Source organism: Tamandua tetradactyla, chromosome 15 (genome assembly GCF_023851605.1).
Source record: "Tamandua tetradactyla isolate mTamTet1 chromosome 15, mTamTet1.pri, whole genome shotgun sequence".
Lineage (NCBI taxonomy): Eukaryota > Metazoa > Chordata > Mammalia > Pilosa > Myrmecophagidae > Tamandua > Tamandua tetradactyla.
In genome coordinates, this window is record NC_135341.1 from 63,439,298 (window position 1) to 63,461,353 (window position 22,056).

The window sequence follows — 22,056 nt, forward strand, 5'->3', positions numbered from 1 at the left end:
TCCATGTAGTTCTGATGGTGGGGAGAGGAGGTTGTCAATCACATCACCAAATTCTACCACTGGGCACAGGGATAGGCACATGACCAGAAGTAGCTAACCATATTCCATTTTCTAGGATTCACTTCTCGGATGGAGACACCCAGGGATAGAAGTGTTCTTTACAGCTGTACACTAGAGAGGTATCTGAGGATGTGCTGGTTCTAAGATTACAGAGAGTAGTTCTCAAACTTGAACGTGTATCAGAACTACCTGGAGGGCTTGTTATAAGACAGATTGCTGGGCCCCAACTTCAGTGTTTCTTATTCAGCAGATTTGATGTGGAAACTGAGAATTTGCAATTCTAACACATTCCCTATAGACACTGATGTTACCAATCTAGGGACCACACTTTGAGAGTTACTTATTCCCAGAACTGCCTTGGACCCTTTCTCTTTTTGAGTGCTGGGTTTTCATTTCCTTCCTCAATCTCTAAATTAGAAATTTCCTTCTAACAAATCTGATTTTCTTAAATTACTTGGGATTAGATTATATAATTTGTAGTAAAATTTGGGAAACAAGGATTTTCTGAAGCATGAAATGCTGTGGCATAACAGCTTGAGGGCTCGTGGCCAATCTAATGTTCATATTTATATTTGCCAAGGTCCCTGACATTTTCTACCCCCTCCCTGACTGCCCACCTGCTCTAGCTTAGACTCAGGAATTTTCTACAGTCTTCATGTCCCCACCCCAACTCTGCCTACACTTCCTCTGTTAAAAGCCTGCTGTTTGAACTAGCACCTAGTTGTATAATCGTCCAAACTGGGACACATCCAGATGGATAAGAGCCTTGGTTAAACCAGCTCTTCAGGAAACTCATGTTTTCTTCCTTCTTCTTTGGGAATAAGCCTTAATTTGTTTACTTATTTAAATCCTACCTTACTTAACATCCAAAATATCGTACTGTGGATGTTGAGTTACGATGGTGGTCTTTTTCTTAAAAATGTGTTTTTACATGGTGCCCCCCAAATGACTACTCATACCCAGGGTATTCTCTTATGCTTCTGGGAGTAGATTCTTGAAGTTCCAAGAAAATGCTTCAGCCAGCTGCCCACTTTCTATTTTCTGAAGTCATCATGAATACATACTCAAAATTGGGTTGAAGATGCCTAATCTTTGCTAAGCTTCTATGAGATGACAAATTCAGGCTCAGGGCAGCCTGTAGACACAGACCTAAAGGAATACCCCCTTTTTTACCTATTACTATTCCTCTGAGATCTTAGTTTAAATGTGGCTGCCTCTGGGAAGTCACTTCCCTTCTCAAGACTGGCATTGCTGCCCTGCCTGTAGTTTCCATAGCAACTTCTTTTCCCCTATTAGTTTCCCCTAAACCTAAATGTATCTCTCATGCTACTCTCCCCACCCAACCCCATCCTGCCACTAAACTATAAGTTACTAGAGGAAACTGTTACATCTCTATACCTAAAGTGGTGTCTAATATGCCATAGGTACTAAAAAGTATTTGTTGAATGTTTTATATATATATATAATTGATATGCTCTGTGTGCTGGGTGGTATACTATGCATTTGAGTATAAGGTGTCTTTGACTGCCTGGCATCCACTTTCCCCTTCTTCTGGTAAATGCACCCTGGTATTCCTTTGGGGATATCACATTTCCCACAACCCCAGTCCTTTGAATAGGACAGATACCACTTGTATTAGTTTCCTAGCTGCTAAAACTGCTAAAAAAAATAATAAAATAAAATACAATGTGCCATTTTAACAACAGGAAATTTTGGCTTATATTCCAGAGAGTAGAAGGCTTACATCCTTCCAGAATTAGTGTCTTCAGGTTGGCCAGCAACATTTGGAGGTTTCTTGGCTTTTCCATCACTTGGTAAGACACATGGTGGTGTCCTCTCCTTTCTCTTATGGATTCAGTCAATTTCTAGCTTCTGGCTGCTCTCCATGACTGCTCTTTCTGTATCCAATTTCCTTTGCTGATAAGGACTTCAGCCACATTATATTAAGGCCCACCCTCACTCAGTCTGGACACACCTTAACCAAAAACATCTTCAAAGGTCCTAGCTGCAAATATGTTCACACCCACAGGACCAGGGGTTGGGGCCTGAACATGCTTTTTGTGGGGGCATGCTCCCAACACCATTCCAGGTTCCTTAGACAGGCATATGATCAACACCTGGTATTTTAAGCATCTGTACCAAGATTCTGAGTGATTATTTTGCCCCGTCCTAACTAATAAAATTATTCTCTCATAAAGTAGTGAAGTAAACCATCATAACTCTGAAATAGTTCAAATGGTTTTTCAGCAAAGGTACTTTAAAGTTCTGCCTGAGAAAAAATTGTCACATAGCATAAATCCAACATCCTCTTAGGGTGCCTACAAGCCAAATTTTCTAAGTTTCCTGGCATGCAAAGCCAATTATCAAGCCCCCTCCTCCTAACCAGAGTGACTGGTTCAGGAATGAAAGTGGAATCCAAGATAGGACAAAAAGAGATCCATATGAGAGTTTAGCTGGGTTGACTGGCAAAGCAGCTCCCTCTTTTCTCTGGGTTGACTAATCCTAGAGCTTCTGGTGCCCATCTTTATCACATCATGAGAAGATTTTCCGGGAATTAAGTCAATGCAGAGAAAAGCTGAGCTGAAAGATGGGACTACAAAGATTCTGGTGAAATCCTTTGAGCACCTAATCTATTTACTCTTAAAGTGAGACTGACCTTGGCAAAATTTATAAGACCAAATAAAATCTATCCCCCCTTTTTTTCCCTCTAGTTTGAGCTCAGCTTCTGCCATTTTTAACTGAAAAATCCTAACTAGTGCCACATGCAATATCACATTCAATTAATATCCTCAGGTTGCAGTTGTTAATTTTCTGACTTTAAAGAGGTAGCAGCTGGTACACAGGGACAGTCTCTGAGGTCACAGTAATGGCAGGATCAAGAATCAGAATTTCATTTATTATGGTTACAAATGCTACATTCTGACCACCAATTTACAACACTGCCACCAACATGGAATAAAACCACACACACACAAAAAAATGAAAAGCCAATTTAATCCATGATATATTGTCAAGTCATGCAGCCTGTTTAGAAGACTCTTAATCTTCAGATCTACCCAGTTCCACATGCAAGTTGAATAAAATGGAGATGGGAAAGGGAATCGGGTGTGTTTCCTTATAAACAAATGCAACATGTTACAGACACCTCTCATTGACTGTAAGCCATGAATAGATAACACAGTTCCCCTCTCAGTGACTTCTCATCCTTCTTCAGACTTCACAGAATCAGGGATTTCTTGGAAGTTTTTAGAGATTATATCCTTATCCAGTCACCTCATATATTATAAAGGCACCCAGTAATGGAAAATGAATCGGTTGTTAGAGACCACAAATGCAGAGGAAAAAACAGGCAAAGTCTGGAATTCTCCATACCTTCTGATCAGCAGCTTGAGCTGCTTCTACTACAGTCAGATTCCCTTTCAGATGGGCTGATCCTGGAGATATTTTACTGAGAATTGTTAAGGACTCTCTACCAGTTATTGAGTGTCTACTATGGGCCAGAACTACCTCAGGCTTGTTGTATTTACAACTTCTATCTGAATTATACCCCAATGAAACTCCTACCACACCCTGCCTTCAACAAGACAGCTGGCATGACTTTAGGAGCCATCAAGTTCAAGGGTTTCCAAACCTTTAGAATCAATTTCATGAGAAATCCAGGTGGAAGGTGCCGTGGGAAGTAGGAAAACAGATTCCACAGAGGCGGGCCCAACTGGTTTGAACCCTCACTTGACCCTGGAAGCAGCTAATTCACTTCTGACAAAGCACTAGGGTTTAGGGTGGATAAATGCTTAAACATGGGAGTCTGTCAAACCAGTGCAAATTCTGGCACTACAACCTACTAGCTCTGTGACCTTGGGCAAGCTACTTAACCTTACTAAACCTCCACTTCCTCATCTGTAACATAAAGATAATAAAAGCACTTACCTCAGAGTATTGTTACAAAGATTAAATAATTTCCTGGCTCCTGTTAAGGGCTCAATACATTAGCCATTATTAGCATGTATACGTACTGTAAGTGCATTCTGACTCAAAGGCAACCAGAAGGAATACCTGAGTTGCTGGGACCCAAGAGACCACTGTTCCTTGAAATGTCTGGAAATTTTAGTAGCACTTCATATTTTGACCTTGTTTGCTGAATACTGCCTCTGCTGATTCAATCTGCAAGATCCTTCACTGAGTGCTTTTAAGTCTATTTTTCCCTTTCTTTAATGTTCAGGCACATCCTAATTGCAGTGGCTGCTTTAAGGACCTACTCAATAGAAATGTGTTTACATGCAGAGCTAATATGTCCATGATAGGCTAGTTAGCACTTTCTATCTGCCCTCCTTCATTCTGCATGTATTTTTAAAATCCCCTATTTTCTCCTGGACACCTTATTCTATGTTCATGCTTGCAAGCCCATAGCTCCCTCATATATAAGATGGCCTAAATTTCCTTCTCCATCCTTTGGTTTTAGCCTGACACAAATACCTCAGTGGTAGACAATATTTTACACCACTTATCAGACATTGCCTCACTGATGCGAATCACAGGGTTAAACAGGGATCTGAAAAGATCTTTTGACTCATTGGTAATGGAGGATTGCTTTTGCCAGGTCCATAGAGTAGGAAAAAAGCAGTCAAAAAAATGGAAATCTGGAGCTTACAAACTTCTGCTCCCAATCATATATGAGAAGTTTTATTTAAACTATATTAATGCCCTTAGGTAATGATAAATGAATGCAAGCCTCTTCAAATACTAAGAACAATTGCTGGTACAGTAGGTTCACTCTATCCATTACGCACCCCCTTATGCTGAAGACAGTGTTACAAAGTTCTCTTGTGACTGCCACACATTACTTAACACTCTCTGAAAGGGCTGAACAAGTTTGTTAGAACTTAAAAGAGCTTTGGGAATGTTACTAACCTGGCAACGTTCATCTGGCCATAGTTTCTGGCCCTAATAGGAAAAGATTAGATTGAATTGGAGGTCTGAACCTTCTGAGTGAATGGTACAGAGCTTTTGGAGGAGCAGCAAAAGTGTTTGCCAAACTGAAAGAGATACCTGTGGGAATGGGCAAGTAAAAGATGTCTTTACTCAGTTCTCTTTTAATGGTATATCATTTATTTCATGGGAGCCTTATTCAAAAGAATTATACCTTTGCTTGCTTTTTGAATGCTTAAGTATTTTTATGCCCTGCTATATGGATATTACGCAAAAGTGCTGAGACACTGAGATAGTGGTTTACAATTGAGAGCAATTTTGCCCCCAGGGAACATTTAGCAATATTGAGAGACATTTTGGGTTGTCACAACTGGGGGTGGGTTCTATAGAATCTAGAGAGTAGAGGCCAGGGAGGCTGCTAAACATCCTACAGGATGGAACCCCCACCCAACAACAAATTATTTAGCCCAAAATACAAAAGTGTTGAGGATGAAAAAACTGTTTTACAACAGGTAGGATGCAAAGGTCCAAGAACCTTTTCTTGCCTTGGAGGTATTTAGGGTCAAGTTGGATAAAATAGTACTCCCAAAGTAGGATGCTTGTATGTGATGCATTGAATCAGTCTTTTACCATATATCTATCTCTCCAACTGTATTGCTATCCCCTTAGTGGTTTCCTTGTCAGAAGGTGATGGTTAGTTAATGGTTCTCTGGGTTTTAGGGAGAACAGAGTCAAAGAAACACAATCAATTCTCAAATTTCAGCACAAGGGTTGAAAGATGTTTCAAAAGATCTGAAATCATGTTTAGTACAAAATGAGTCTAAGTGTGCTCAAGAAGGACTTTAGGCAAAGTTATCCCCCATATTTCAAAATTGGTTTACCATTCTAATATGCAAATCAACTAAAGTAATCAATAGTTTGTAATAGTTAAGAAACAATAGGTATAAATTATATGATGGAAAACTTGCACCCAAACTACTAAATATTAAAAAATAGTACGGTTTTGCCTGTTTCTTAGCTGACTATAACTACCCAATCCATTCTCTACCCCAAATGTTAAAAAGGAACAAGAAATAGATCAGAGATGCAGTTCCAACTATTTGATCCTTTCCTTCTTTATCTAATTCCTCCATTATCATAGCCCTGATGCTGTAGGGGTGAAATCCTCAGCTGAATTTCTCCCCCTTTCCTTCCCAATGTGGCTAATCTCTGTCTCGGTCTTAGGAGGGACCATGATCAAAAAGAAAGTGGTGCCTGATTGATTGTGGAGGGGAAGTCACATTCCATATCATACCTTACAGTACTGTGTGGTGGTTTGGAGTTGCATGTTCCCCAGAAAAAAATGTCTTAAATTTAAATCATTTCTGTGAGTGTGGACCCATTGAAGTAGGATTTGATGAGGTTAATTCAGTTGAGAGCGGCCCACTGCAATCAGGATGGTCCTAATCCTATGATTGGAGTCCTCTATAAGCAGAATGAACTTCAGATAGAGAGAGAGGAAGCCTACAGGAGGCAAGAAGTTGAAGGCCAATGGAACCTGGAAGAAAAGGGAGCTATAACAGAGGACCCCAGGGCCAAGGATCTCTGGCAGCCAGCCCCAGAATGCCAGTCTTTGGGAGAAAAGCATCACCTCGATAATGCCTTGATTTGGAATTTCTCTGAGCCTCAAAACTGTGAGCTAATAAATTCCCGTTGTTGTAGTTGACTATTGTACGATGTTTGTTTGAGCATCCCAGGAAACTAAAATATACTGATTACTCTTAAGCGCCAAACTATTAATATTACCAATATAAAATTGTATTTCTTACTGATTTTGTAACAATTTAAGTTTTCTCTCAAGCTACTGCTTATATAAAAATAAAACCAAACTGCATACCTATAAATCTTTCCACAGATCATCAAAAGCTGACATTTGTCTTCTTTGGAGCAAAATAGATTTGGTTTTTATGTAAAATGTAGCCAGCTGAGATAAGCTGTTAAACCCAGAGGCAGACATCCTAAAGAAGATTGATGAATGGAATTTCCTAAAAGAGGAAAAAAAGAAGAAGTGAGTTAGGTCCACATTTGTCTAAATAGTTTGATACTGAATCAGTAGGTTGATAAAGAATGCTTTACAGTTCCAAAAATTCTGATTCTCTCTGTGGTCACTTTGTGCAATGATACTACCATAAATCTAAGAGCACTGCAGTCAGAGCATGCTGCTGATGTATTTAGCCTTGACCAGTAATGGTAAAATTACGTTTTATTTTTTATTTTTATGAAGAGGAGACGAAATATCAAATGTTTCAACTTCCTAAACAAAAAGACGGTTGAATTTCCTCTGGCTTAGCTCTCACCTGGTTGCATGAATGATTTACACAACAAAACTCTTATCTAAATCCACTACTGGTTTCATGTCACACCTGTTTAATCTGCCAGTAATGGCTTCTGGTAATATATCTGCCCACACATGAAGATTCCCAAGAGAACTCAAAATCTTATATAGCATGGAAAATGTCCAAAGGCCTAAAGAATTGTTTGTGAGGAAGACAGGAAATCTACTTTAGAAGAATTAAAAATATGCATAAAGATATATATTATAGTCACTCAGTTTACAAAGCTTAAGAACATTAACTACTGAAAAGAAACAATTGAATTGCATAGGATATATTTTAACATTTTTAATAATTCCATAAGAAATAGATATTTAAAGTAAATTTCAAGACCATAAACTAAATATGTAGTCCCTTATAGTTGGAGTCCCAAAAGGAGAGAATGGGCTAGAAAACAATTTAATTGAAGATAATGGCCAAGAGAGGATTGTGGGGCAATGGTAGAGTAGGAAGCTCCAAGGATCAGTCCCTCTACCAAACAACTATTAAATCGGCAGGAACTCTCTGAACCATTTTGAAACTCTGGAGCCCGGAGAACACTTTAATCCAGCATTCATGGAAGAGTGGGAAGATGAGGCCGATAAATTATGGCAAATACCAATAATTTGCTCTCTCCATGAGGTGGTTACTGGCACCCATACCCCACTCTCATGGTAGGCAGCAGTGGGATCCAGCTCTGTCATAGCTTGTGGGTGCCAAAAAGGGACATAAAAATACTTGGAATATTTGAAATCCACAGCTGTGGAAAGGAAAGAAGCAGAATTGGGTAGAATGAGAAGTTGAGCTGTGATGTAGTCTCAATGAAGGCCTAAGCTAGCCCCATGAGAAGTTCTGGAGTTGGATGGTCCTTCAGAGTTATCCCCAGTTAGGGCAAGAGAACCAGACTTTTATTTCTCTGCTGATGAGTCATCAAATATGGACTACCCTGGGAAGAGGCACGACCTTGGGCAAAATCACTTGTTCTAGCAGAAAGCTGATAGAAAACTTCCCAATATCTGGGTGAATAAATCCTTCAGTCCTGATGATAGGATCTGGGCAGTGCAGCACAGCATACTCAACAGGATACTCTCTGGAGAAAGTTAACTGCACACCTGCCTGGCAAATTCAGAAATTCCAGTGCACCCAAGTTGATCTGATCAAGGATACAACTCACCTCAGCAAGGCTCATAAAGACTGCTATATACAATCTTCATACCAATTAATTAATTTGCAATGAAGTATATATCTGTCAAGATAAAACTCATGAGATGCCAATCTATAATCAGAAAATTCTTGCTTAGCAAGGAAATAAAACAAGAGCAATTAATCACATAATTTGAAGGTTTAATGACACCTGGCCCTGATAATCCAATACACACACAGAATGAAGTAGAGTCAGATTTCTGCCAGATCTTTAATATAATAAAAGAGTCATGCTAGCCATATTATAGGGCAGCTAAATTTATTTCTCCTGTGGTTTAGGGTTTCTCACTTCCTCCGCTTTGTCTATAGTAATGAAAGCAAAAATACACAGCAACCTGTGAGGGACATTCAACACTCTGCTGTCCTGAAGAAACCAAATGGAATGATGAAATCAGCAATGCAGAAATAAACGAATTATTTGTACCCTTGGGATAAGTGAACCCTTGCTGTTAAACTTGTGAAATTTCAATCCACTGTGCTCTTTTAGGCTTGATTGCTAAAATCTGAAGCACCCCTATTTATCTGATAGCACTATAAACCGGATTCAGACTTAAGACTATGTAATTAAGTATGATGACCAGGCCTTCCAAAAAGCAGAAGTGAAGAGAGGCGGACCACGGATACAACAAGCAGAATCAGACTATTCAGAAAAGTTATGAAGAACAGTGAATACATGTAGAGTTTAAGGGGAAAAAGTGAACAAGTAGTTTTGGGAGTGTATTAGTTTGCTAAAGCTGCTGGAATACAATATACCAGAAATGGACCAGCTTTTAAAAAAGGAATTTATTAAGTTGCAAACTTACAGTTCTAAGGCTATAGACATGTCCAAACTAAGGGATCGAGAGAAAGATACCTTGGTTCAAAACAGGCTGATGGATCCAGAACACCAGTCAGCTGGGAAGGCAAGTAGCTGGTATCTGCTGGGGTCTTTGGCTTCTTGTTTCAAACAGCTTCCCTGGGGGACATTTTCTTTCATCTCCAAAGGTCTCCGGCTGTGTGGGATCAAAAGCTTTTTCTAAACGGACTCCAGTAAGCAACTTGAATGGGTGGAGACACATCTCCATGAAAACCACCTAATCAATAAGGGGATTTATTTAGTTACAAATTTATAGTTCTTCAGAGGAAAGGTAGCTGGCTTTTCTCTGTCACATGGGAAGGCACACAGTGGTCATCTGCTGAGATTCTCTCCTGGCTTATGGGTTCAGATGGCTTTCCCTAGGCTGATTCCTTTCTGCATCTCCAAGCATCTGGGTCTGAGCTCCAAGTGCTGAGATGAGGTATGCTGATCTCTCTTTGAGCCTCTCTCTTTTAAGCCCCCAGCTAATTAAATTAAACATCACTCACTGTGGAAGGCACTTCCCTTAGCCGACTGCAAATGTAATCATCCACAGATGAATTTCAAATGCTGATGATTTAAGTCCACAGCAACAGACCAACCGGACATCACTACATGGCCAAGTTGACACCTGAATCTAACTATCACAGTGAGGATATGGGATAGACAAGTGGTGACTTTTGAGGGGAGTGCCAAAAGAGAGGAAGTATGAGGGAGCTTTCTGCAGTGCTGAAAATGTCCTGTATTTTGAAATGGGTAGTGGTAACACAGATATAAACATTTGAAAAATCCATCAAGGTATAAACATTTATTGCAAATAATCTATACCTCAAAAAGAAGTTTAAAGTTAATAAAATAAAATAAGATTTAATATATTCTTGTATATTAAACTATCTGCAGTTTACTAATTGTGGGAAAATAAGTTCTGGGTAAAAAATTGAGGCAAATGCTCATATTTATATTGTAATTATTATATAATTATTATATATTATAAATATTATAATCTGTGATTATAATAATCACAGAATCTTGGGATTTCAGGATTCCCTGGATTATTCATCAGGAGATTGGCATATGTTGACTTCCTACTATATGGTAGCATTTCCCATATGTAATTTATTTGAAACTTCATGATTATCACCTTTAAATAACAGGTGAAAGAGTGAACCTTATAATTGTTAAAGGAGATCACTGATTTGATAGGTGGCAGGAGGAGATTCAACCTCAGCCTGACTGATTCATTGTAGGTCAGTCTATTCTCTTGTTCCCTCTGCTCCATAGCTCTACCTTGCTGGAATCCATTGAGATAGTACTGATTCCTCTAACTATAAAATGGAGAGTCTTCCAAATGTCAAAAAAAATGGTGGCAGACACACTCACATAGTCCACTCATCACTCTCCCTCCCTTTGAAACCAAAAGCACTTGCTGAATATGATCATTTGAATTAGCAAGAGGCGTTAGTTTCCAATGTGGTACAATTTCAAGGATGCTAGAAACTGTTACCACTGAAAAGAACCTCCTCCTGACTCCTTGCCACTCCAAGCCTGTCATGGCACCCTAAGTGCAACATGCAAAATCAATGAATTCCTTGGGGCCTTAAAGGTTTTTCTGAGACTTTCAGAGTTGTCCTTAGTAAAATTCAAATATTCCTGGTGGATCTAGAAATGAAGAAAAAGAAATATGACAAGGGAAATCACCACAACCAAGCTTTGTCTCACGGATAAACTTGCCTATGGCCAGTTTCATCCCTGTTTATCTGAATAATACCAATGAACAATTCTAGTGGTCCAGTTCCCACATCATAGACTCAACTTCTACAGCAATAGCATGTACCTTTACTTCAGCTCAGAGAATGACATTGTGACGGTGTTGACACTACATTACCAGCAATCAGCTGCAAGTTTTTATTGAGCATCTACTGGAACTATGCTTGGTCCAGTGAAAGGAACACAGCAGATATCCGGCCCTAAAGGCACTTACATCTTAGTGGGAGTGAGAGCCTTACCTAAAAGCAAACAGCAGTAACTATAAAACAGTAATTAGGGAATTATAGAATACTTAAAAATTGAAACCAGTGCTGAGAAGGAAAATCATGAGGAAAGCCTGACTTTAGACAAGAGTGACTTTAAACTGAGATTTCAAACCGAAGTGAAAACAAGACATCTGAGGAGCAAAGGGAAGACTTTCAGGAAACTACGGATTGCCCAATGAAGCCCCCTTTATTGGAGGAGGTTAATCACCCCTGGTGCCCTACTTCATTTAGCTGCATCCATTGTATTATATTTAAGCATGGTATAGTGCTTTTCTATTTCACATATGCGAAATTCTCTTAACAATACTTTCTCCAGCTTGTAAGTTCTCATCCTTTCTCCACAAATACCATTAATGTGTTCTCAATAAAATGGCCACAATAAATTATGACACAGTATTAAGGAGGAATCAATAGGTGTTTAGAGAAAAGAGAAATAAATTAGGTGAAAAAATTGGAGAAAAAGAAACATCATTGAACAGTAAGGAGAAGTAGGGTGGATTCCAACTCAGGAAGTGAGAGGCAAGTGGAAGAGAAATAGGGAAAGAAAAACAGAGTCTGTTCTAACGATGCACGGGGTGGGAAGGGGTAAATCTCACTCTCATGTTCATGTAATAATGAAGTGAGAGGAGGGCCTCAGAGAAAAGTCAAAGACACAAAATGACAACGGGCCCTTTGATAGAGATTACCTAGAAGTGAGAAGAGAAAGGGCCACTGATTTTGCCTTGAGGGGTAGAAACATAAGGGTTACGGGTGAGATTGTGATGGATATATATATATATATATATTTTTTTTTACATTTTTTTTTTTATTTGCATGGGCAGGCACCAGGAATCAAACCCGGGTCTCCTGCCAGTGAGAACTCTGCCTGGTGAGGCACCGTGATGGGTTTATAAGAGGAACTATTCCTAACAGTAACATCAACCCTCTCTGGATGCTTTACCCACTCTTTAACTAAAGTTCTGCCTGATGGCCTTCCTGAGATCTCTCTGGCTGAAATGCTGAACCGGGCAGTCCCCACAGGGGGTTCCCATCATCGGCCATCCTATCGGCTGGAATCACAGTCATCTAATGGCTCCACCAAACTGGACATCAAAGACGGTCACTGGAGGCGAGCAGTGCATGCTGGCCGGGACTCAGCTGAGCTGTCAACCACGGTACTTACTCTTCCCAGCAGGCAATCTCAGTGTCGTTAGCCCATGAAGCAACTGAATTTCCAAGCCCAAGGAAAAAAAAAATCATTCATAACCAGGAGATGACTCTGATAAAAAATAAAATATAGCTGGGGTGGGGAAGGTGAGGAGGTTGGTTAATGCAATCCTGCAAGAAATGCAGAATCAAAAAAGGTTCATTTTATAGAAAGTACAAACACGCCCCACTCTAAAGTTTTAAAACGCCTGAACTTGAAATCATAAGATTCATATTCATATTAAGAGAAAAAATAGATAGCTATTGCCTACCTTGTTAGACTAGAAAGGCTTTTATGTGTCAATAAAATGCTGGTTTGTCAACATTATGTGACATGTAGGCCCATAAAGGACAGTTGCAGAAAGTCTTTGTGTATTCAGATTCAAATAAAACTGCTCTAGAAAAAGCTCTATTGTACCTAGGCCTAACCTTGAATAGCTAGAGGGGGTTTCCTAGGAGTGCTGTTAGTGACATCCACAGATAATATACCTATTTCTGGTTCAGTGCTTATGGAAGAGCCAGAAGTTTTTATGAGCAAATGCATTTGACTGGGCCGTGTGCATCTTCTAAAGGATTACTTTGCACTTTCAAGTACATTGAGTTCACATGTAAAAGACGAAGTTATATGTGCTGAGAAACAATAAACTGATCAGAAAATGGGCAAGTGATCTGATCTTTTACTTTTTGAAACACAATTTCTGAACATGAGATAAAAAATAATTGTGGAAGCCAAGAGCATGGTAAGCTCTGGTGGAAGAAGGATTCCGGGGTCACACTGACCACGACCTCAGCCCACGGTCAAGAAATGGAAAAGTCACAACTTGAAATTGTTCTGGCCGCAAGAATGAAAAAGCAATTTTAAAAAGAAAACTTGAAAGCATGAAAATAATACACCATCCTCCATTGTCCACAGTGCCACCAGCCTTTGTGGGGGTCAGGGTCCAGTCGGCTTCTGTCCCCAGCCCCTTGCTAATGTTCTCCTCGGCGATTTGCCAGGTGACTGTGTCCCTGTGACCCAGCAAGCTGCACGCAGTTTTTTCAACCTGTGTCTCCAGCATGAGCACCTTTGCTGCGTCATTCCAGAGCCTGCAACACCTTGGGAGTGAATCAGATGGAGTCTGGGAATTTCTGGTGGATCTAGCAGTACAAAGACAAAGACACTGAAAGTGTGAAACTCTAGAAGCAATCCTTGTGGGGAATTCGTGTTGAGCAGGGTTCCGACATCTTCATGACCTGCCAGTGCCGCCTTGACCCAGTTTGAGAATGCACACATCCGAGGAGCTTCGTGAGAAAATGGACCAATTTTAGAGGTTCTATTCTAGAGGGCTGGCTTCATGTTAACGTAGATGTGGAAACTTCTATGTTGCTTATGCCTGGAATTCCTTTAAAATTGTACAGTGCAGTGCTCTGGGCTGGCAGGCCACAAACAGAGGCTTCACTGCATCTCTGTCCCCAGCTCTGACCTTGGACAAGCCAAGACCCTTTTCTGTCCCCCAGTTTCCAGTCATAGAGAGGATGATTACTTAGGTATTTTCCAGTTCTACAAACTATATTACAAGGAGGATGAGAAGAACAGTAACCTGGCTGTTGGGCTGAGAAAACATCTTTTGTATAAACATCTAGACGCTTTGTAATAAGGCATTACAAAAATACATTGTACATTAGCTCACAGGAGTACACCGGTACCAATTAATTAATCCAGTTTCACGAAAGACTTTAGAACATTTCATTTTTTTAAATTTCATCCACAAATACAGTGTTTACGAGACTGGGAAAACGCGCTGGAAATTCAGAGTGGGTAAAAATGGTACATATAAATTGAAACTAATAATCTTTAAGAATTTAGTATTTGTTGTACCCTTTGACCAACAAATCATGTCTAATCTTCTTTCAGCAGCCTAATAATCTTCAAGCTTTTTTGACCAATAATTAAATTTTAAAATATTTTTCAATGAAGACCTTTCAAACTAATTTTCAAGCATTCAGAAATTAATCAACAAATCTTCAGTCTTCTTTTGTGTGCTGGTTGCCTTCTTGTGTTGAAAACATTACAAATTAATTACATATTGACTGTCAGTAAATCAAAATATTAAGTAAACTATTTCGAAATACGCATTTCATTTTCCTGTTCTTCATTTTTAATTGTTGGTTTGACTTGAAGACGTGGCTATGATGATTTGGAGTCTCTTTCAGCCTATTTTTAAATGACTTATTATTATGCGTTTGATTTTTTTATCTGGTGGCGTTTTTCTCCACAGCTTGGAAGACTTCACCTGAGTTCCAGGGGAAGCATATTTGCAAGGCTGGGGTTTAAGAAGAAAGAGAAATGATTCCTTTTCAGGAATCCTAACGCAGAGGCCCGAAATCTACAAGTTACAGAGAAGTAGGTAACTGAAGGAGTGGGCCAACCTTTGCCACTGACCTGCTAGTGAAAGGGCAGGAAAGTAAAGGGTCATTCCAGAGATGGATCTAACAGATAACAATCTGTAACATGTGAGTGAACCAGACTTAATTTTCATTAACTCCGAGTGTCATTCTAGCAACTATCAAATGCTACTATACAATCCGTAGCAATAGCTGCAGTCAAGTATTTATTTCAAAGGAAAATTTTCTTCTACTTTTTTTTTTAAATATGGAATGCTTCATGAATTTGCATGTCATCCTTGTGCAGAGGCCATGCTAATCTTCTCTGTATCGTTCCAGTTTTAGTACATGTGCTGCCGAAGCGAGCACCAAAGGAAAAATTTTTAATAATATTTTTTCCTTCCAAGACATCATACTACAGGAACTAGCGATTTGTATGCTTAAATGACTATCCAATTTAATAAAATTGTATGTCCTGATCTTCTTTCTACTCAGAGAATAGATTTGCATATATTCGCAGTCACATTATTAAGCAATATCACATAATTACCTCAAATTTTAGAAGCAAAATATTTAGCAGAATGAAGTGTTCTGAGAAATAAAAAGAATCATAAGCAATTCTCTGTCTTGAACATCAAATAAAAAAATGCGAAATTTCCTAAGAATGTGACTTGACAAACTGAGCAGTAATGACCTTGAAAACCAAGCAAATTTCTGTAGAAATGACTATGGGATTAAATACTGCTGAATGTTTCTCAGAGGCACCACCAGATGGCAGGAGAGGAAAAAGAAAGAATTCCAAACCAAAGATATTATCAGCTTCTGTACTAAAGGGGAGCATTTTTTAAAATAAATATTTGTGTCTTAAGTCATCAGCTTAATTTTCCCTCTTTAACCAACTGTTGTGAGAGCATACACAGTCTCTAACATTAACTCAAGATTTCAAGATATTTAGCCAAAAACTCTGTAGTGGAACCACAGCACATCTCTTAACTGAAATTTGCCTTGTAGAAAATGCCAAGTCATCATACAATCTAGTTCTAGGGGCCTCCAGGATCTATTTTCTGGTCCTGTTTGCTCCATCAAATGGAAATAGGATTCGGGTAAGTCACAACCTGAACCCTCGGGGCTGCAGTTTCCCATTTCATTTTTTTAAATCGAAGGGGTAAAATACTGTATAATATTTGAGAGTGTTTAATTTTTAAATGAACTCTGAATAATTTTCTAATCTTTTCTTCTTTTAGACAGGCTTTAACAAGGTCTGTGCCACTAAACAAAAAATGTGAGTTGGTGATCCTGATGGGGGGGTGGGGGGAGGTCACTTTGCACAATTCCAGGGTGCCATTTCCATACCGTCTGTGTGAGCAGAGCTGCCTGTACCTGTGCAGTGAACCCCCTGAGCAGCTGCACACAGTGGCTCTGCTCTGTTGAGTTACCAGCCAAATAGCTAAGTGATACGAAGGTTCTCTGGAAAGGTTTAAAACAGACACTAATTGTAGTTCCTTTATAATTTCCCGGGGAGAATTTTTTCAAAAGGGATTGTGCATGTGTATAGGGCTGATATTACATTACATTACATTACATTACAGTGACTCACAAAGTTAGTCCCTTGATTCGAATCCCTTCTTTATTCTTCACTCAAATTTCTTATCTACAAAATGGATAAGTTTAATTGTTGCAAGTATGGCCATTTTAAGACATTCATAGACAACAAGCACTTTGGGAGTTTTACATAAGAGTAAATATATTTTTAAAAGCACTTACATTCCCTACTAAATATAGGCAATTGCTGATTAAATATTTAAGGGATTTTATCATTTTATTTGCAAAATAATTATGATTAATTTCAGTTTTGCGGTTTTCCTTTGCATTTTTGGAGCCAAAATATCTTTGCCAAATTCAACCATTTTCATAGTATTTTTGCAGTCATAGGCCTTTAGACACTGTGCCAGCAGGACCCGTGGAAAAGAATACATCCTCTGCTGTGAAATTTAAGTGAGATGATAGGCAGGAAGTGCTTCAAAATGTGCTGACCCATAAAAAGCACTCAACAAACATCTGCTGGAATTATTCATCACCTCAACTGCATAACTTCTGAGGCTATTGAGAGACATAAGAAAAGACCAACTGGAACCAGGATGTGAGGGTCCTCCCTGGTAGTCTGGTCTCAATACTGGCTTGTATATTTGAGTCACCTTCACCTTTAAATATCCCGAAGCCAGGCCATCATCTACAGCAGACTCTCTGGGGGCAGGGATGTAGGCATCAGAGGTGTTAATGTTCCCCAGGTGATTTCAATGTACAGTCAACCTTGAAATCACGGAGCTAAGCAGACAGCTATTCAGAGAGACGTAAGTATGTCCCTCTACAATCAGGAATCTTCCTCGGGGAATGAAGAAAATATTTTCCCTTAAAGCAGTAGTCCTCCAACTAAGGTCCCCAGACCAGGAGTATCAGCATCACTTGGGAATTTGTAAAAAAAGCAAATTCTCAAGCCCCACTGACCTTACAAATTTTGGGGGCCCTGTGTTTCAACAAGCCTTCTGATGCACGCTTAATTTTGAGAATCACTGCTTCAAAGAAACATGTCTATTCTACTATCAGATTTCAAAATTGATCATTCGTTGAAAAACTAGAACAACAGGCCTTGCACATGCCCCAATGTTGTCTGAGTCAACAGCACAAGAAAATTTTTCTTCTAATGTTCTTTAAAAGACAAACAAACAAAAAAACCTTGTGGGTATTTTTAAAAACTCTTTTCCATTTTTTTATTAGAACAACTGCAGGTTTACAGAGAAATCATGTAAAAATACAGCATTCCCATATTACTCCCCCCATTATTAATACTTTCCATTAATATGGTAACTTTGCTACAACTGATAAAAGAATATTATAATTATACTATTAACTATAGTTCATAGTTTACATTAGGGTACATTTTTTCCAATATACTATCCTATTATTAACACCTTGAATTAGCATGATACATTTGTGATAATTCATGAAAGGACAATTTTATAATTCTATTAACTATAGTCCATCGTTTATATTAGGGCTCACTATGTTGTATAATCCTATATTTTATCCTTTAATTTTTTTTCTAGTACATATATATGATCTAAAACTTTGCCTTTTAACCACACTCACATTTATAATGCAGTGTTGTTAACTGCACTCACAATGTTATGCTACAACCACCGCCACTATCCATTTCCACAACTTTACAATCAACCTAAATATAAATTCCATACAAGCATTAATTTTCCATTCCCTCGCCCCAACCCAGCCCATGATAACCTTTATTCTAGAGTCTAATTCTATGAGTTTGTTAATTCTAATTATTTCATATCAGTGAAATCATACAATATTTGTCCTTACGTGCCTGGCTTCTTTCATTCAACATGATGTCTTCAAGGTTCATCCATGTTGTCGCACGATCCAGGATTTAATTTCTTTTTAGTGCTAAATAATATTCCATTATGTATAACCACATTTTATTTATCCATTCATTCATCGATGGACACAAGTTGCTTCCATCTTTTGGCAATTGTGAATAACGCCTCTATGAACGCTGCTATGCAGATAGCTGCTTGAGTCCCTGCTTTCACTTCTTTCAGCATATACCTAGAGAGGGATTTTCAGGTCATGTGGTAATTCTATTCTTTGCTTTCTGAGGAACTGCCAAATTGTCCTCCTCAGTAGCTTCACCATTTTGCACTGCCACCAACAGTGAATGAGTGTTCCTACTTCTCCAGATACTCTTCAACACTCGTAATTTTCTGTGTTGTCATCCTAGTGAGTATAAAATGGTATCCCATTGTGGTTTTGATTTGCATTTCCCTAAGAGCTACTGAAGTGGCATACCTTTCATGTGATTTTTAGCCATCTGTATAGCCTCTTCGGAAAAATGTCCATTCTTTCCCCCATTTTTTAAATTGGGTTGTATGCAGGTTTGAAGATATTATGTACCCCAGAAAAGCCATGTCTTTGAATTCTCATTCAATATTGCTGGGTAGGATCATTCTGATTATTTCATGGGGATAGGACCCACTCAATTGCGGGTGGTAACTTTTAATTAGATAATTTCCATGGAGATGTGTCTCCACCCATTCCATATGGGGTTGCTTACTGGAGCCCTTTAAGAGGGAACTATTTTGGAAAAAGCTTTAGAGCCTACAAAACCAACAGAGCCCAAAGAGCCAGAGACCTTTGGAACAGATGGAAAAGGCCCCCAGGGAAGCCTTAATAAATGAGGATAGAAAGCTAGCAGCTGTCAACATATGTCTTTCCAGCTGAGAGAGAAACCCTGAACATCGCCAGCCTTCTTGAACCAAGTTATCTTTCCCTGAATACCTTAATTTGGACATTTTATTAGCCTTGCCTTAATTTATTTTCATGGCCTTAGAACTGTAAACCTGCAACTTAATAAATTCTCCTTTTCAAAACCATTCCATTTTGATATATTGCATTCTGATGGTTTACAGACTAGAACAAGTTTGTCTTTTTATTGTTGAACTGTATGATTTATTTATATATTCTAGATATTATATCTGTATAAGATATGTAGTTTCCAAATATTTTCTTCCATTGAATAGGTTATCTTTTCTCTTTCATGATAAAGTTCTATCATTAATGCACAAAAGTTTTTAATTTTGATGAGGTCCCATTTATACATTTCTTTTCTTTTGCTGTTTGGGCTTTGGGTATAAAGTCTAAGAAACCATTGCCTAAAAAAGGATCCTGAAGATACTTTTCTATATTTACTTCTAGGAGTTTTATACTTCTGGTTTTTATATTTAGGTTTTTAATCCACTTTTCTAGTTAATTTTACTATATGGTATAAGATAGAGGTCCTCCTTCATTCTTTTGTAGATGGATATCCAGTTTTCCCAGCACCATTTGTTGAAGAGATTATTCTTTCCCAACTGAGTGGACTTGGCTGCATTGTCAAAAATCAATTAAAAAAATAAAAAATAAAAAAATGAAACAAAAATCAATTGAACATAGATGTTAAGGTCTATTTCTGAACTCTCAATTTGATTCCATTGACATCTATACAAATATGTATACATATATATACATATATATATATATGAATGTTACTTTGATACCAGTACCATGTGTACTTGTGCCAGTAGAAGTTTTGACCACTGTAACCTTGTAGTCATCTTTAAAGTCAGGACATATGAATCCTCCAATGTCTCTCTTCTTTTCCAATATAGTTTTAGGCTATTTGGGGCCCCTCAACCTTCCAAATAAATTTGATAAATGGCTTTTCCATTTTTGCAAAGTAGGATGTTGGAAATTTTATTGAGATTGCATTGATTCTGTAAAGCAGTTTGGGTAGAATTGACATCTTAACAATATTCAGTCTTCCAATATAGGAGTATAGAATGTCCTTTCATTTATTTCTAGTAGCTTTGTTATAAAATGTTTGGAGTTTTCTACATATAAGATCATGTCAACTGCAAATAATGAAAGTTTTATGTCTCCCTTTCCAATTTGGATGCCTTTTATTTCTTTTCATTGCCTAACTGTTCTGGTAAAAACTTCCAGCACAATGTTGAATAACAACAGTGACAGTGGACATCCTTGTCTTGTTCTAGATCTTAGAGGGAAAGCTTTCAGTCTTTCACCATTATGATGTTAGCTGTGGGATTTTCATATGTCCTTTATCATGTTGAGGAAGTTGCTTTCTATCCCTATCTTTCAAAGCGTTTTTATCAAGAACGCTGGATTCTGTCAAATGTCTTTTCTGCATCAATCGAGATGATCATGTGGATTTTTTCCTTCCTTTTATTAATTAATTTTCTCATGTCGAGCCACTCTTGCATACCTGGTAAAAACCCACTTGATCGTGGTGCACAATTCTTTTAATGTGCTGTTGGATTCAGTTTGTTAGTACTGTGTTGAGGATATTTGCATCTATATTAATAAGAGAAATAGGTCTGTAATTTTTTTATCTTGTTTTATCTTTATCTGGATTTGGTATTAGAGTGATGTCGGCCTCATAAAATGAGCAAGGTAGTGTTTCCTCCTCTTCAATTTTTTGGAAGAGTTTGATCAGGATTGGTATTAATTCTTCTTGGAACATTTGGTAGAATTCACCTATGAAGTTATCTCATCCTGTGCTTTTCTTCATTCAGTGGTTTTTGATGACTGATTCAATCTCTTTACTTGTAATTGATCTGTTAATAACTTTCTTCTAGAATCAGTGTAAGATGTTCCTGTGTTTCTAGAAATTTGAATGCATAGTTTAACTCCTTCACCTTCCACTACCTACTCAAGTGGCAGTCACACTTAGAACAAGCACAATTGTCAAAATTGTTTTTCTCCATATACATGTTAAAATTCTCATATTTATATTAAACCCTAATAGTCAATACTCCCAGTTTCCTACTAGCTTAAGGTGTGGTGAGGAAGTAAAAATTTCTCCTCTTTCCATAATCTTTTAATTCTCCAGCCACAAAAAAAAAAATTTTTTTTTAATTATCTAGGTATCATTGTTTCTGAGCTTTAGGGCTCAGAAGCACTTGTTTGTTCCTTCTGCAGAAACCCCCCCTCCCTCCTAAGAGTCCTCCATCCCTACGGTTGTACCTATGCTCAATTAGTGGAGGGAGGCTTGTCTTTGTGTGTTAGTTAGATTCAGTTGTCAACTTGGCCAGGTGAGCATACCTAGTCTTGTTGCTGCGGACATAAGCCAACGGTACCTGAACCTCATCTGTTGCTAATTACATCTGCAGTCGGCTAGGAGGTGTGTCTGCTGCAATGAGTGATGTTTGACTTAATTGGCTGGTGCTTAAATGAGAGAGCGCAAGGAAGTATAGCCTAAGCAGCTCGGCATTCCTCATGTCAGCACTTGCAGCTCAGCCCAGGCCTTTGGAGATGCAGAAAGAAGTCACCCTGGGGAAAGATGTTGGAACCCAGGAGCCTGGAGAGAAGACCAGCAGAGACCATCCTGTGCCTTCCACGTAAGAAAGAGCCTCAGTGGAAAGTTAGCTGCCTTTCCTCTGAAGAACTAACAAAATAATCCCCTTTTATTAAAAGCCAATCCATTTCTGGCGTGTTGCATTCCGGCAGCTAGCAAACTAGAACACTT

The 22,056-nt window shown here is 38.6% G+C and overlaps 1 long non-coding RNA gene and 1 other non-coding gene across 2 annotated transcripts in view; both read right to left on the minus strand.

The window, feature by feature from the left end:
• LOC143658017 (uncharacterized) overlaps positions 1-22,056 on the minus strand; it is a 101,825-nt gene that overhangs the window by 36,292 nt on the left and 43,477 nt on the right. Inside the window, exon 3 of the long non-coding RNA XR_013163072.1 lies at positions 6,863-7,010. This is a non-coding gene — a long non-coding RNA (uncharacterized LOC143658017). The remainder of the gene's footprint in view (positions 1-6,862; positions 7,011-22,056) is intronic.
• On the minus strand, positions 15,220-15,326 carry LOC143658207 (U6 spliceosomal RNA). Its single transcript, XR_013163208.1, has one exon. It is a non-coding gene; the product is annotated as a U6 spliceosomal RNA (small nuclear RNA).